Raw genomic sequence first — 15,269 nt, 5'->3', positions numbered from 1 at the left:
TTTCCCTCTTAAACTCTCATCTTTCCTTTGATTTCTTCACCTCTTTCTCCATCTGCCTGTCCATGTCACATTTTCTTCCTGTGTTCCTCTGCATCTTTCTCCTCCACTTTCGCTATTCCTTCTTTTAAGCTTTGTTTTTCTTCTTCCTTAGCTTCTCTACCACTTTCATTCTTTCTTCTTCAATTCCTATATCTCTTTGCCTCTTTCACTCTTTATCTCTCCTTGTTCCTTAAATTTTCTTTAATTCTTTCTCATTTTCTCTATCTGCTTCTTTCTCTTACACATTCTTCCCCTCTCTCATTTTCCTTTTGATTCTCTGTCGCTCTTTCTTCCTCTGTTCCTCAATCGCTCTCGTTTTTCCCCTCTGTCCCTCTATCTGTATTTCTCAAGTTCTCTTTTAATTTCTTGCTCATATAGACTGTTGCTTGGCAAAACGGTGTGTCCTAACACTTATTCGCACTGGGCTAGAGCCCACCCTTATCTACTCAATGGCTACGCCGTGATCAAGAATTGAAATATAACTGCCAAACGGAATAATTTCGCTTGAACCCGACAACAACGAAGCTCTAAACAAAAATATATTCGAATTGTATACCAGATATCGTTTATCAAAATATCAGGTTCGAGAGAAATTGCATCTTCGATATTCGAAATTTGAGGTTCCGATACTGCTATCGAATTGTAACAAAATATAAAAATGTATCAAAAATTTTGAATTGTACGTACCAAAAATACCGGATTCCAGTGAAACTATAGAAACTTGACAATCCAAAATTTGAGGTTTTTATCGTGTCATCGAATTATACCGAACGGGCAGCGTCTCCTTATACTCAAGGGGTTCGATACCCAGTACAGGCACATTGCACGTTGTTCGAATCCCACTTTCAACTGTAGGCCCAGTTCCGGTTACCCTATCTGTGCATAAAATGGACCTAAAACAACAATTCAAACAAACAATTGCACCGAAATGTACTACCAAAATTTCAAATTGTACAAGGCTCCTTATACCAGATATAATATACCAAAATATCGGTTTCCAGTGAAACTTTAGAACTCCGACAATCGAAATTTGAGTTTGTTATTATTGCATTGCTTTGTACTCGATTTTTACCTCAGAGGGATAATTTCGCTGGAACCAAACAACGAAATTCTAAACAAAGCACATAGCGAATGAACAAACTGATTGATCGTGTTAATTTATATATTCCTAGTGGCAAATTGTAGGCCTATCTGTTTTATGTTTTTGTACACAGAAAGGCTGATCGGGACTGGACCTCCAGTTTAAAGAACGATCAGAATTTTATTACGCCATATGAATCATATATGGTATTTGGAGTGTTCAGTACAGTTCAGATAAAAAAATATTATTGCAAAATTTCTATAATTTACAATCTAGACGTTCACTAACGATATAATATTCCTCGTTAACTAATATTGTTTATTTTTTAATTTGTTTTTGAAACTTGTCATATTTTCTGCTTTTATTTAATTTGGTAGGTTATTGAATATTTTAATTTGCCATTTGTTCGGGTCCTTCTTGAACTAATGTTAGCCTGGTGAGGAATGGCTTTAGAAGCTGTTTATTTCTGGTGTTATTTGTATGTTCTATTGAACTTCGTAGTGTAATATTTTTCTCGCATATAATATCATTTCATATATGTACAGTGAAGGGAGGGTTAATATTTTGTATTTCTTAACGTTTTGCACGATTCCCTAGTTTTTAATCCTGCTATAATCCTAATAGCTTCCTTTGTTTTCTAAATGCTTGTAAATTTCCCGGTGAGTTCCGAACCACTATGTGACTCCACTCGGGAGTCTTGATTTCGACTTCAACACCGTCAATTTCACATTACCTAATAATGGAAATCAAGCACAGAAACTGTATTTTTGAATGGCAGAAAATGAATGATAAATGCATTCCGAAGATACATGTGCAGTGGCGGGGATTAATGGGTGGTCAGTTGCTCCCCCCCTCAAGTTTTCGCCACTTTTGCCCCCGCACTATGCTAAATCTTATATACGAAGGGAAATGTATTGTCTTTGCCCCCCCCCCCCAGTTTTGGCACCTTGGGACCAAATCGCCGCCACTGTACATGTGTAACTTTCATGTACAACACATGTTTTACACATATGCAAGATGGAACGAAATAGAAAATACGTATGCAACAAGCTAACACTAAATTGTGTACGTATTCAAAGCTTATTCAATACAAATATACAACACATTTTATTTAAATACATTACATTACAGAATAGAAGTAGAATGCGAACGAAGCGACCAAGAAAATTTTTAGATCCAATTTTTGCAATTCAAAACAATATTGATTTAATACGGCGTAAATAATTTCACTGGACGCCATGGCATTCTCTCTTTTACAACTTGTTTTTAGATCATTCAGCGCTCATGGCCGACTCCCGCCGCCCTTAGCTCTGAACTCGACGAAAACGAGAAAAGCAGATAATGCGAGTGAAGCAAGCAAGAAAATTTTACAAAATGTATTTTTATTTGCATAAAATTTGAAATCGAAGGAGTAATTGCTCCTCTGTGCTCCCAATGCAAGTGCCCTTGGCCGTCAATGTTTGTCCTCCCTTGCTACCCTAGAATTGACTTCCGCGGAAGGTTTGGGGGCGGAGGGGCAATGACCCCTGCCCTCCCTGTGGTTGCGTCACTGTATAATACAGACATATTCAGTAGCGTACGCAGGATTTCATCAAGGGGGGTGTTATTTCTAAAACTTTTTTCCAAATTCACATTACCATTGTTATATTATACTTTAATTAAATAATAAATCACAATTAATTAATAATACTTATAATTAATTAATTAGCTAAATTAATACTACTACTAATACCACTAATTACTACTACTATTAAGTAGTAGAGATCCCCATAAATATAGTATTTATGAAAACATTAGAACGAAATTACTTTCTAGTCATTCGATTTTTATCAAATCCTGGAAGCATTTTTTTTGTTTCTTTGTTACGAAATAATTGTCTGGTCAACGAGGTGAGACATTTCAAGGGTGAAGAAGATCCATAAATACAAGAAAATATATTAAAATAAATTGAAATAATCAAAGTTTGGAACTCATCCAAGGAGCTGCGGTGATCTGGTCGGTAGAGCGTCTGACAAGTGACAATCACGCGGGAGATCCGGATTCGATTCCCAAAATTGGTTGGAATTTTTCCGGCTTCTTCCCCGCATAAATGTCCCTGAAAATTCACAACTGGATTGTCTTCCTGTTCTTACCAACAAAACATTTACAATAGTTAAGCTTATTGTCGTTTGAATAATTGTCTAGTCTACAAGGTGACACATTTTAAAGAGAGACATTCAAACGTGCTGCGGTAAAAAATACAATGGGAAGGCGAACTGGTGACTGTATTCTTGTCCGCCTAGTCTTTGTCTATACATTAGCCTCTTACAACGTACCAATAACTTTATTTAGTTAATTCTCATTGTTCACACACAACAAAAATACATGTTCGTTGAACACTGGCGTACGTAGAGGGGTGGCTGATGGGGTTACAGCCCCTACCGAAATTTTGAGAAAATCAGAATTTTCAAATAAAAATCCGTTAAGAACTTTAAAAAAATCAAAACGTATAAATGCGAAACCTCTTTTAAAGTGAATCCCGATTACCATTTTTGTCTTTGAATACAATTTTAATAGACTGAAAAGCTCCAAAAATACGAAATATTTTATTATGCATCCTACCCTCCAAAACGAAGCCATGTGCTATCCACATTTACTATTACAGCCTCTCCCGAAAAAAAAAATCCTGCATACGGCAGTGTATTGAAGATTGTTGCAACTGAGATACAAAACAACTTTTTTCTCTTTTAAATCATAGTTACCCTAACCTAACCTCATAAACTCGTGTTTATTTTCAAGGCATCACTCTGAAAGACGCTTGTGTTTGGAATGCTGTGTTTTTCTCCATGCTGCATGGAAATAATAATTCAAATTATTATTATTATTATTAGTAGTAGTAGTAGAAGTAGTAATAGTAATATTATTGTCCCAGATCTTTGACTGTGAAAAATTGGCCATTTATTTTTTTTCTACAGCATTTTTCATATTTCACAAGCTCAAGGGGGGGGGTTTAAACCCCGTAACCCCCCCTTGCGTACGCCACTGGACATATTTATGCAATATATGTTTACTTTAGATACTTTAGGCTCACTGCCATTGTTAGTCAACCTTATTCTACAAAGTTTGCGTACTCGGCTAACCTCGTATTAATGCCAATACCACGCCCCCTCTCCCTCCATCCAAACCGATTGTAAAGGCATAAGAGGTGGTGTTTCATTTCAACCCTATCGCCGCGATCACCCACAGATAAGTAGAAAAACTGTACATAATAATCAAAACTAAAAATCAATAACAAGTCAATCAAACGATACGATCCGCCCCCATTTTTGTGTGCGTATAAAATTTTGTCCCCCCCAAAAAAAACCTGTTGGCACCCCTGTATACCAGGCTCCTAATACCATATATATCGGGTACCAACATACCAGGATCCATTGAAACGATAGAACCTCGAGAATCGAAATTTGACGTTTCTGTGCATCGAATCGTACTCGAATTTCATCGCACAGTGGTTCAGATCCCATTTTAAACTGTAGGTCCAGTCACGAGCCTCTCTGAGCATAGACTCTGACCGACTTCCACTAACTACATTATTATTGCTGGGTCAGGTGCGGGACACACCCAGCCAAACGCTAAAACTAAATTCTAAGAGTTCTAAACCTGGTCTCCAAAACTACAATTCCGCTTGTCTAGTAATGAAAATGTAGTTGGGGTAGGAGGGGCAGGTTTAGAGCTTTTAGCATTTAGTTTTAACGTTTGGTGCCAGCTGGGTACAGCCCTACTATTGCGACATCAGCGAATCCTTGGCAAACTACATTTTATTAGTACGTTATTAAATTACACCATAATATATTTTTTTATAATAATTTTGTTATCTGCAATTTACAGTGCGTTGTCTATATTTTATGCACTACCACCAAGGTACGTTGGAATTGAACTTACGATCAAACCTTATACACATGCAACATTTTTCATTTCAAGGTCAGAATCGACATGTTTTTATATATCTAAGCATCGTACGCGTAAAGGTTCAGCGCATCGACACTCGACACTACGTGTATCATCGTTACCTTGGTTACCAATTGCATGATATTGCGACAGTGCAAGAGTCGTCTGCATATCAGTTGAATCTGAAGCTTTGTTCAATCCTGTTCACCTGCGCCGTAATAGTGTGAGTGCAAGTAGAATAGCTATCTGCTTTTGTCTTTCCTGAACTACCTCTGCAGCAAAATAAGTTGGTAAGTAAAAGTTACTGCTGTTGTTTTCTGAAGTTTTGTAATATACTTTTCTAATTTTATTTCTGTGAGCATAGAAATTATGCAAAACGCACAATAGCAACGAAATCGACTTCATGATATTCATGTATTTTGCTTATCTTCGTCGTCACTTCTTTATCATTGAGTTTAATCGCGACTTTGAGGTAGAATGGTGACAGCGTGAGATAGAGCACAAGGTGCGCTTTAATCTTAGTCCGGACCAGTGGCGAAGCGTGCTGTCTCTGGAAGAGTAGGCACAGGACGGAGCAGGGATTGGGAGGAGGGGAAGATGTGATTTTTTTAACAGTAGTATGTTAAAATATAGCCCCTAGAAAATAAAAGAAAGCCAAGTAAAATAAACTAAATCTATCAATCAATTATTTCTTTTTAACTCTTTTATGCATATAATTCTTCTTCAACACGCGACTTTTTTAAAAATTACAATATGATTTAGAAAATGATGAAATTCTAAATGAGAACACGGACACCTTTCTGTGTAACATACCGACCAGAAAATTTCAGTAACATGGATTTTCTCTATACGTTTGCATTGTACTTTGCCCCATTTTAAAAGTAGCGCGTTCTCAGTTATGTCACTAATCATGAAAGGAAATTTCGCCTCAATATCCCTTTCCTCAAAGAAATAAAATACTTTCCCTCTCTGAATCGAGATTGGTGTGGGGCACATCCAGCAGCTAACACTTCGCGAAAAGTGGTTCCTCAAAAGAGCTGAAAGCACCAAACTTAACACTGGTAACCAACTTGCATGCATTATTTGCAGTTAGAATTCTAATAATGCCTACTTTGATAGGTTAGGAGGCCAGGCTTAGAGGTGTTAGCAACACATTTTCGCTACATGTTAGCAGCTGGGTGTGCTCCGCTCCCGGCACAGCTCTGAATCTTCCATGGAAACGCTGCTTCTCAACAAGCTCTGTACGTCCACTGCCTGCTTCGTCACGCGCTCGTACGCAATCGGCACTCTTCGGAAGTCAGGGAGAGAAGGTGAGAGAGAGAGAAAAGAGGCCGGCCTCTCAGGTTACATTACAGGCGAACGCGCCCCTGAAATTATGCTTTCCCGCACAAATCACATGGGTTGTTATGGGACCAGCTGAGGCACTCTCAGGCGGGCCTCGCTGAATGCGCATTTACGGTTCCAGGCAGGGTTGCAAACTTGCGGTAATTATCGGAAGACGTAGAATTTCTGTTTCCTTTTATTAGGCGTCGTTTAACGAAATTTATAAGTAATAAAATAATCCGTAATAGACAAATATATTAGGGTAGGCCCGGCCTCCGGGCCTCATAGGACGCTTCGCCACTGGTCCGGGCTCGAACCCAGTACCCCAGTCTTCTCGGTCGACTCACTGTCTCTCCACTGAGAATTATGGGTACAACTCCCAACCAGAGTATAAGTATCCATCGCTTCATAAATTTGATATCCGATTTTCTTACCGGGGGGGGGGGGTAGCATAGGACGCTACGACGCCAGGGTTAGAATCCCGGCCTTGGCATGAGTGTTAATTGTAAGTGTTCATCATGTCATCGCTCGCAATTAGCAAAAAGTAGCAGAAAAGCGGCGCTAGATAACAAAAATCACATGAAAATTCAATTGCATCATGATTCATCCTCATCGTCTCGATAAGCCGAGAAGTGGAATGTACACAGCGTACAATAAGAGATACAAATGGAATGCACAGCCTGCGTTAGAGGGTTTATGAGTCTCAGGCTCAATCTAGGTGGATGTGGTTTATATGGTTCAGTTGAAAAAACGTTTCTTTCTTTGTGTATATTACTCGACGCTCGTTCGGTCCAAGGTCCGTGAATAGTTTTCCCTACCCCGCTTGAAGAGGTCTGACCATAACAGCCCCCTTTTCAGCGAGGGGCGGGGATCGTAATCTTGTGACGTCACCGCGGAAGCAAGCTTTCCCTCTGCTTTGACAAGGTCATTTGAAAACAACGACGAGGTGTCAATATTTTCCAATAGTTGCAATTGATTGATTGAATTGTTGTTTTGAGTCCACTTTATGCACAGAAAGGCTAATCGGGACTGGCCTACAGTTTAAAGTGGGATCCGAACCACTGTGTGCCTCCACCGGGTATCGAACCCGGGACCCATTGATTACCAAAAGTTATAATCAATCAATCTAACTGGCGAGGTTCTTGCGTCTGACTCCATGGCTAGTATAATCCCCTTTTTGATTTGTGTTGTTTTCTGTCAATATGTATTTGTGATTTTCCCTCATTCGTAGTACTATATTTCCTCGTCTTCGCAATTAGCGAAAAGTGGCAAAAAAACGCCAAGTAAAATAATACAATTCGTGCAAGAGACAAATGGAGTCATTATATTATTATTATTATTGCATCGGAAGGAAATATATAAACACAAGATCTATTACGTGTCTGAATTACAACTTAAACGAATAGCACTGATTGACATGTATTTTTTCTTTCTACATTTTGGACCACCCACCCACAAGAGACAAATTTAGTTCAAGAACTTTCCCTTTCCTCTTTACCTTTTGTTTACAAGGTGTAACAAAGAATGGACTTTCGTGTATTATGTCGCAGCAAGAACTGAGTTTCGCCAACAAACGGAGTTCCGGCTCACTTTATACCCTGCATACTGTAATCCAGTACTTTGGTTATTTAATTTTAGTACTTGGCAACTTTCCGGGGGAGCTTGACCCCCCCCCCCACCCTCCCTCTAAATACCACGTTGCATACAAAAACTCCAACAACAATTACATACACATATGTCTGTATACTAATTCAAAACATTCGTGCTTCTAAAAAAATCCAATGCGCTTCCATCTAAAAAAGACTGACAAAGGAAGGGAAGTGCTTCCGCGATGACGTCACGGGATTCTCGATCGCGGGGTTTGTTAGACGTTGTTATGGCAGGCCATTCTCAGGCATGTAGGAAGACTCATTCGACGGACCTTGTTTCGGTCTAATGCATTTTGTGCTCATTTGATGTGACGGAAGGCTCAATGAGAAGTTTGACGGAAATCGGGCAGGGTGGCCAGTGACCCGTTCTCTGTAAATAGGCATTGCATGGAGACGAGACAAGACTTGTCGCCTCGAGTCAGTTACATGTCACCGCACAACCTTTCACCGGGTATAGGGGTCATTACGACAAACAAATTTTCATTTAAGTTTAGTTTTCGTGCTTTTCTTGTTTGTTTGTTTGACCCCTTTCTTCTTAGCTACGAGCTCCAGAGAAAACGGAAGTATAACCTGAGTATATACCGTATACTACAATGCAACATAAAATCATATTATTTCTTCCTGAGTTTCCATACCTGCTTGCTTCTTTTATTCTTTCTTCGTCTCTCTCCTTCTTCCATACATTCTCTTTCACTTTCTTTCTTCGTCTCTCTCCTTCTTCCATACATTCTCTTTCACTTTCTTTCTTCGTCTCCTTCCTTCTTCCATACATTCTCTTTCACTTTCTTTCTTCCTCTCTCTCCTTCTCCATACATTCTCTTTCACTTCCTTTCTTCCTCTCTCTCCTCCTTCCATACATTCTCTTTCACTTTCTTTCTTCGTCTCTCTCCTTCTTCCATACATTCTCTTTCACTTTCTTTCTTCCTCTCTCTCCTTTTTCCATACATTCTCTTTCACTTTCTTTCTTCCTCTCTCTCCTTCTTCCATACATTCTCTTTCACTTTCTTTCTTCCTCTCTCTCCTTCTTCCATTCATTCTCTTCCACTTACTTTCTTCCTCTCTCTTCTTCTTCCATAAATTCTCTTTCACTTTCTTTCTTCCCCTCTCTCCTCCTTCCATACATTCTCTTGCACTTTCTTTCTTCCTCTCTCCTTCTTCCATACATTCTCATTCTCTTTGTTTCTTCCTCTCTCTCCTTCTTCCATACATTCTCTTTCACTTACTTTCTTCGTCTCTCTCCTTCTTCCATACATTCTCTTTCACTTTCTTCCTTCGTCTCTCTCATTCTTCCATACATTCTCTTTCACTTACTTTCTTCGTCTCTCTCCTTCTTCCATACATTCTCTTTCACTTCCTTTCTTCCTCTCTCTCCTCCTTCCATACATTCTCTTGCACTTTCTTTCTTCGTCTCTCCTTCTTCCATACATTCGCTTTCACTTTCTTTCTTCCTCTCTCTCCTTCCATACATTCTCTTTCACTAACTTTCTTCCTCTCTCCTCCTTCCATACATTCTCTTTCACTTTCTTCGTCTCTCTGCCTCTTCCATACATTCTCTTTCACTTTCTTCCTCTCTCTCCTTCTTCCATACATTCTCTTTCACTTTCTTTCTTCCTCTCTCTCCTTCTTCCATACATTCTCTCACTTTCTTTCTTCCTCTCTCCTTCTTCCATACATTCTCTTTCACTTTCTTTCTTACTCTCTCTCCTTCTTCCATACATTCTCTTTCACTTTCTTTCTTCGTCTCTCTCCTTCTTCCATACATTCTCTTTCACTTTCTTTCTTCCTCTCTCTCCTTCTTCCATACATTCTCTTTCACTTCCTTTCTTCCTCTCTCTCCTCCTTCCATACATTCTCTTGCACTTTCTTTCTTCCCCTCTCTCCTCCTTCCATACATTCTCTTGCACTTTCTTTCTTCCTCTCTCTCCTTCTTCCATACATTCTCATTCACTTTGTTTCTTCCTCTCTCTCCTTCTTCCATACATTCTCTTGCACTTACTTTCGTCCTCTCTCTCCTTCTTCCATACATTCTCTTTCACTTTCTTTCTTCCCCTCTCTCCTCCTTCCATACATTCTCTTGCACTTTCTTTCTTCCTCTCTCTCCTTCCATACATTCTCATTCACTTTGTTTCTTCCTCTCTCCTTCTTCCATACATTCTCTTTCACTTTCTTTCTTCGTCTCTCTCCTTCTTCCATACATTCTCTTTCACTTTCTTTCTTCGTCTCTCTCCTTCTTCCATACATTCTCTTTCACTTCCTTTCTCCCTCTCTCTCCTTCTTCCATACATTCTCTTTCACTTCCTTTCTTCCTCTCTCTCTCCTCCTTCCATACATTCTCTTGCACTTTCTTTCTTCGTCTTTCTCCTTCTTCCATACATTCTCTTTCACTTTCTTTCTTCCTCTCTCTCCTTCTTCCATACATTCTCTTTCACTTCCTTTCTTCCTCTCTCTCCTCCTTCCATACATTCTCTTGCACTTTCTTTCTTCGTCTTTTTCTTCTTCCATACATTCTCTTTCACTTCCTTTCTTCCTCTCTCTCCTTCTTCCATACATTCTCTTGCACTTTCTTCCTTCGTCTTTCTCCTTCTTCCATACATTCTCTTTCACTTTCTTTCTTCCTCACTCTCCTTCTTCCATACCTTCTCTTTCACTTTCTTTCTTCCTCTCTCCTTCTTCCATACATTTTCATTCACTTTGTTTCTTCCTCTCTCCTTCTTCCATACATTCTTTTCACTTACTTTCTTCCTCTCTCTCCTTCCATACATTCTCTTTCACTTTCTTTTTCCTCTTTCCTCCTTCCATACATTCTTTTGCACTTTCTTTCTTCCTCTCTCTCCTTCTTCCATACATTCTTTTGCACTTTCTTTCTTCCTCTCTCTCCTTCTTCCATACATTCTCTTTCACTATGTTTCTTCTTCTCTCTCCTTCCATACATTCTCTTTCACTTACTTTCTTCGTCTCTCTCCTTCTTCCATACATTCTCTTTCACTTTGTTTCTTCCTCTCTCTCCTTCTTCAATACATTCTCTTTCACTTTGTTTCTTCCTCTCTCTCCTTCTTCCATAAATTCTCTTTCACTTCCTTTCTTCCTCTCTCTCTTCCTTCCATACATTCTCTTGCACTTTCTTTCTTCGTCTTTCTCCTTCTTCCATACATTCTCTTTCACTTTCTTTCTTCCTCTCTCTCCTTCTTCCATACATTCTCTTTCACTTCCTTTCTTCCTCTCTCTCCTCCTTCCATACATTCTCTTGCACTTTCTTTCTTCGTCTTTCTCCTTCTTCCATATATTCTCTTTCACTTTCTTTCTTCCTCTCTCTCCTTCTTCCATACCTTCTCTTTCACTTTCTTTCTTCCTCTCTCTCCTTCTTCCATACATTTTCATTCACTTTGTTTCTTCCTCTCTCTCCTTCTTCCATACATTCTTTTCACTTACTTTCTTCCTCTCTCTCCTTCCATACATTCTCTTTCACTTTCTTTTTCCCCTTTCCTCCTTCCATACATTCTTCTGCACTTTCTTTCTTCCTCTCTCTCCTTCTTCCATACATTCTCTTTCACTATGTTTCTTCCTCTCTCTCCTTCCATACATTCTCTTTCACTTACTTTCTTCGTCTCTCTCCTTCTTCCATACATTCTCTTTCACTTTCTTTCTTCCTCTCTCTCCTTCCTCCATACATTCTCTTTCACTTTCTTTCTTCCTCTCTCTCCTTCTTCCATTCATTCTCTTTCACTTTCTTTCTTCCTCTCTCTCCTTCTTCCATACATTCTCTTTCACTTTCTTTCTTCCTCTCTCTCCTTCTTCCATACATTCTCTTTCACTTCCTTTCTTCCTCTCTCTCCTTCTTCCATACATTCTCTTTCACTTCCTTTCTTCCTCTCTCCTCATTCCATACATTCTCTTTCACTTCCTTTCTTCCTCTCTCTCCTTCTTCTCTACATTCTCTTTCACTTTCTTTCTTCCTCTCTCTCCTTCTTCCATACATTCTCTATCACTTTCTTTCTTCCTCTCTCTCCTTCTACCATACATTCTCTTTCACTTCTTTTCTTCCTCTCTCTCCTCCTTCCATACATTCTCTTGCACTTTCTTTCTTCGTCTTTCTCATTCTTCCATACATTCTCTTTCACTTTCTTTCTTCCTCTCTCTCCTTCTTCCATACATTTTCTTTCACTATGTTTCTTCCTCTCTCTCCTTCCATACATTCTCTTTCACTTACTTTCTTCGTCACTCTCCTTCTTCCATACATTCTCTTTCACTTTCTTTCTTCCTCTCTCTCCTTCTTCCATATATTCTCTTTTACTTTCTTTCTTCCTCTGTCTCCTTCTTCCATACATTCTCTTTTACTTCCTTTCTTCCTCTCTCTCCTCATTCCATACATTCTCTTTCACTTTCTTTCTTCGTCTTTCTCCTTCTTCCCTACATTCTCTTTCACCTTCTTTCTTCCTCTCTCTCCTTCTTCCCTACATTCTCTTTCACTTTCTTTCTTCGTCTCTCTCCTTCTTCCATACATTCTCTTTCACTTTCTTCCTTCCTCTCTCCTTCTTCCATACATTCTCATTCACTTTGTTTCTTCCTCTCTCTCCTTCTTCCATACATTCTCATTCACTTTGTTTCTTCCTCTCTCTCCTTCTTCCATACATTCTCTTTCACTTTCTTTCTTTCCCTCTCTCCTTCTTTCATACATTCTCTTTCACTTTCTTCCCCTCTCTCCTTCTTCCATACATTCTCTTTCACTTTCTTTCTTCCTCTCTCTCCTTCTTCCCTACATTCTCTTTCACTTTCTTTCTTCCTCTCTCTCCTTCTTCCATACATTCTCTTTCACTTTTTTCTTCCTCTCTCTCCTTCCATACATTCGCTTTCACTTACTTTCTTCGTCTCTCTCCTTCTTCCATACATTCTCTTTCACTTTCTTTCTTCGTCTCTCTCCTTCTTTCATACATTCTCTTTCACTTCCATTCTTACTCTCTCTCCTTCTTCCATACATTCTCTTTCACTTTCTTTCTTCGTCTTTCTCCTTCTTCCATACATTCTCTTCCACTTTCTTTCTTCCTCTCTCCTTCTTCCATACCTTCTCTTTCACTTTCTTTCTTCCTCTCTCTCCTTCTTCCATACATTCTATTTTACTTTCTTTCTTCCTCTCTCCTTCTTCCATACCTTCTCTTTCACTTTCTTTCTTCCTCTCTCTCCTTCTTCCATACATTCTATTTTACTTTCTTTCTTCCTCTCTCTCCTTCTTCCATACATTCTCTATCACTTTCTTTCTTCCTCTCTCTCCTTCTACCATACATTCTCTTTCACTTCTTTTCTTCCTCTCTCTCCTCCTTCCATACATTCTCTTGCACTTTCTTTCTTCCTCTCTCTCCTTCTTCCCTACATTCTCTTTCACTTTCTTTCTTCCTCTCTCTCCTTCTTCCCTACATTCTCTTTCACTTTCTTTCTTTCTCTCCCCTTCTTCCATACATTCTCTTTCACTTTCTTTCTTCCTCTCTCTCCTTCTTCCATACATTCTCTTGCACTTTCTTCCTCTCTCTCCTTCTTCCATACATTCTCATTCACTTTGTTTCTTTCTCTCTCTCCTTCTTCCATACCTTCTCTTTCACTTTTTTCTTCCTCTCTCTCCTTCTTCCATACATTCTCATTCACTTTGTTTCTTCCTCTCTCTCCTTCTTCCATACATTCTCTTTCACTTTCTTTCTTCCTCTCTCTCCTTCTTCCATACATTCTCTTTCACTTTCTTTCTTCGTCTCCTTCTTCCATACATTCTCTTTCACTTTCTTTCTTCGTCTCTCTCCTTCTTCCATACATTCTCTTTCACTTTCTTCCTTCCTCTCTCCTTCTTCCATACATTCTCATTCACTTTGTTTCTTCCTCTCTCTCCTTCTTCCATACATTCTCATTCACTTTGTTTCTTCCTCTCTCTCCTTCTTCCATACATTCTCTTTCACTTTCTTTCTTTCCCTCTCTCCTTCTTTCATACATTCTCTTTCACTTTCTTCCCCTCTCTCCTTCTTCCATACATTCTCTTTCACTTTCTTTCTTCCTCTGTCTCATTCTTCCATACATTCTCATTCACTTTCTTTTTCCTCTCTCTCCTTCTTCCATACATTCTCTTTCACTTTCTTTCTTCCTCAGTTATCTGCACGTATCTTCTTTCTTCTCTTCTTTCTCCCTCTCTCACTCCTTCTTTTTAGTTCTCTATCACTTTTTTCTTCCTTCCTGAACTTCTTTATCTGCTTGCTTCTTTTGATCTTTATCCTTGTGTCTTCTAGATTGGATTGCAAAGAATGCGAACCTGTGTTATATGCACTGTTGTATGCACACTCAGGATAAAATTCCGTTGTTTTTCTTATTGACTTTGGAAATACGTACTATACTAAACGGAAGATGTGACTTATCTAAAAATGATCAGACCAATATCTGCTTGTTATGTCTAAAGAGGTCGCATGTTAAATCAATTTTGGTTTGCCAATATCAAAGAATACAGTTTACCCAAGTCTTGAACAACAAGATCGACCGTCTCTGACACTAAATCTCCATCTCGTCTTGTTCTCGGTTTCGCCTCTAAATGTCTGATCTCGTTTTCAACAAGGTCGTCTCGGCCTCATCTAGAAATTCCAGGCTAGATCGAAACTTGTCCCGTCTCATTACCATCTCTATTTGTGACAAAAATGAAAGCGTGGTAAAATATACGGATTATAAAGTACAGTAGCGTGTTGGCGACTTGATCTCCCTGGGAGCAGATGACTTTTCAGTATCACCGATCAAGTTCATTGAAAGTTTATTGTTAGTTTCCTCCGGGAGTAGGTGGGGAAGGTTGATCGCTTAATTTTAGATATCATGCACAAATAACGGTGCAGGGCCGTCAATGTTCGCTCCATTAAATTTCCGCAAAAAAAAAAAAAAAAAAGATCACCATAACCGTTTTTAAAGTATTGAAATTTAAATAAAAATGGTTGTTGCCTTTGTGCGAATTAACAGATAAATTGTTTTAAATGTTCCAGTGACTTCTAACAGTGTAGAAAGATGTGATAGCTATTATTATGGGACAGATTTATCTACACACCTCCAACACCCCCCCCCCCCAAAAAAAATCCTCCAGCCGCTAAAATAATTCACAAATCCCAATTTATGGTCATTTGGACTAAATTTACCGTTACACCTTTCTAAAATGGAAAATGATGGATAAAATTCTGAATGAGAATCATTCAAAATAGGGAAAAAAGTGTTTCGCATTTTCATGAAGTGACATAAGAAATATTTTT

At 38.9% G+C, this 15,269-nt stretch overlaps 1 protein-coding gene across 2 annotated transcripts in view; it reads left to right on the top strand.

Annotated features, from left to right (window-relative positions):
- Positions 1–15,269, top strand: part of LOC145998983 (cyclic GMP-AMP synthase-like receptor) — a 109,399-nt gene that overhangs the window by 86,834 nt on the left and 7,296 nt on the right. Inside the window, exon 1 of one of the 2 annotated variants that reach the window (XM_083135832.1) lies at positions 5,158–5,334. The exons of the other annotated variant lie outside the window; for it this stretch is intronic. The gene's annotated coding sequence lies outside the window, so the exon portion shown is untranslated. Of the gene's footprint in view, positions 1–5,157; positions 5,335–15,269 lie in introns of those variants that run through there. 2 annotated transcript variants of the gene reach the window in all.

This window comes from Lepisma saccharinum, chromosome 14 (genome assembly GCF_977018435.1).
Source record: "Lepisma saccharinum chromosome 14, izLepSacc3.1, whole genome shotgun sequence".
NCBI lineage: Eukaryota > Metazoa > Arthropoda > Insecta > Zygentoma > Lepismatidae > Lepisma > Lepisma saccharinum.
The sequence above is the reverse complement of the archived record's forward strand: the minus strand, read 5'-3'. Positions and strand labels throughout refer to the sequence as shown.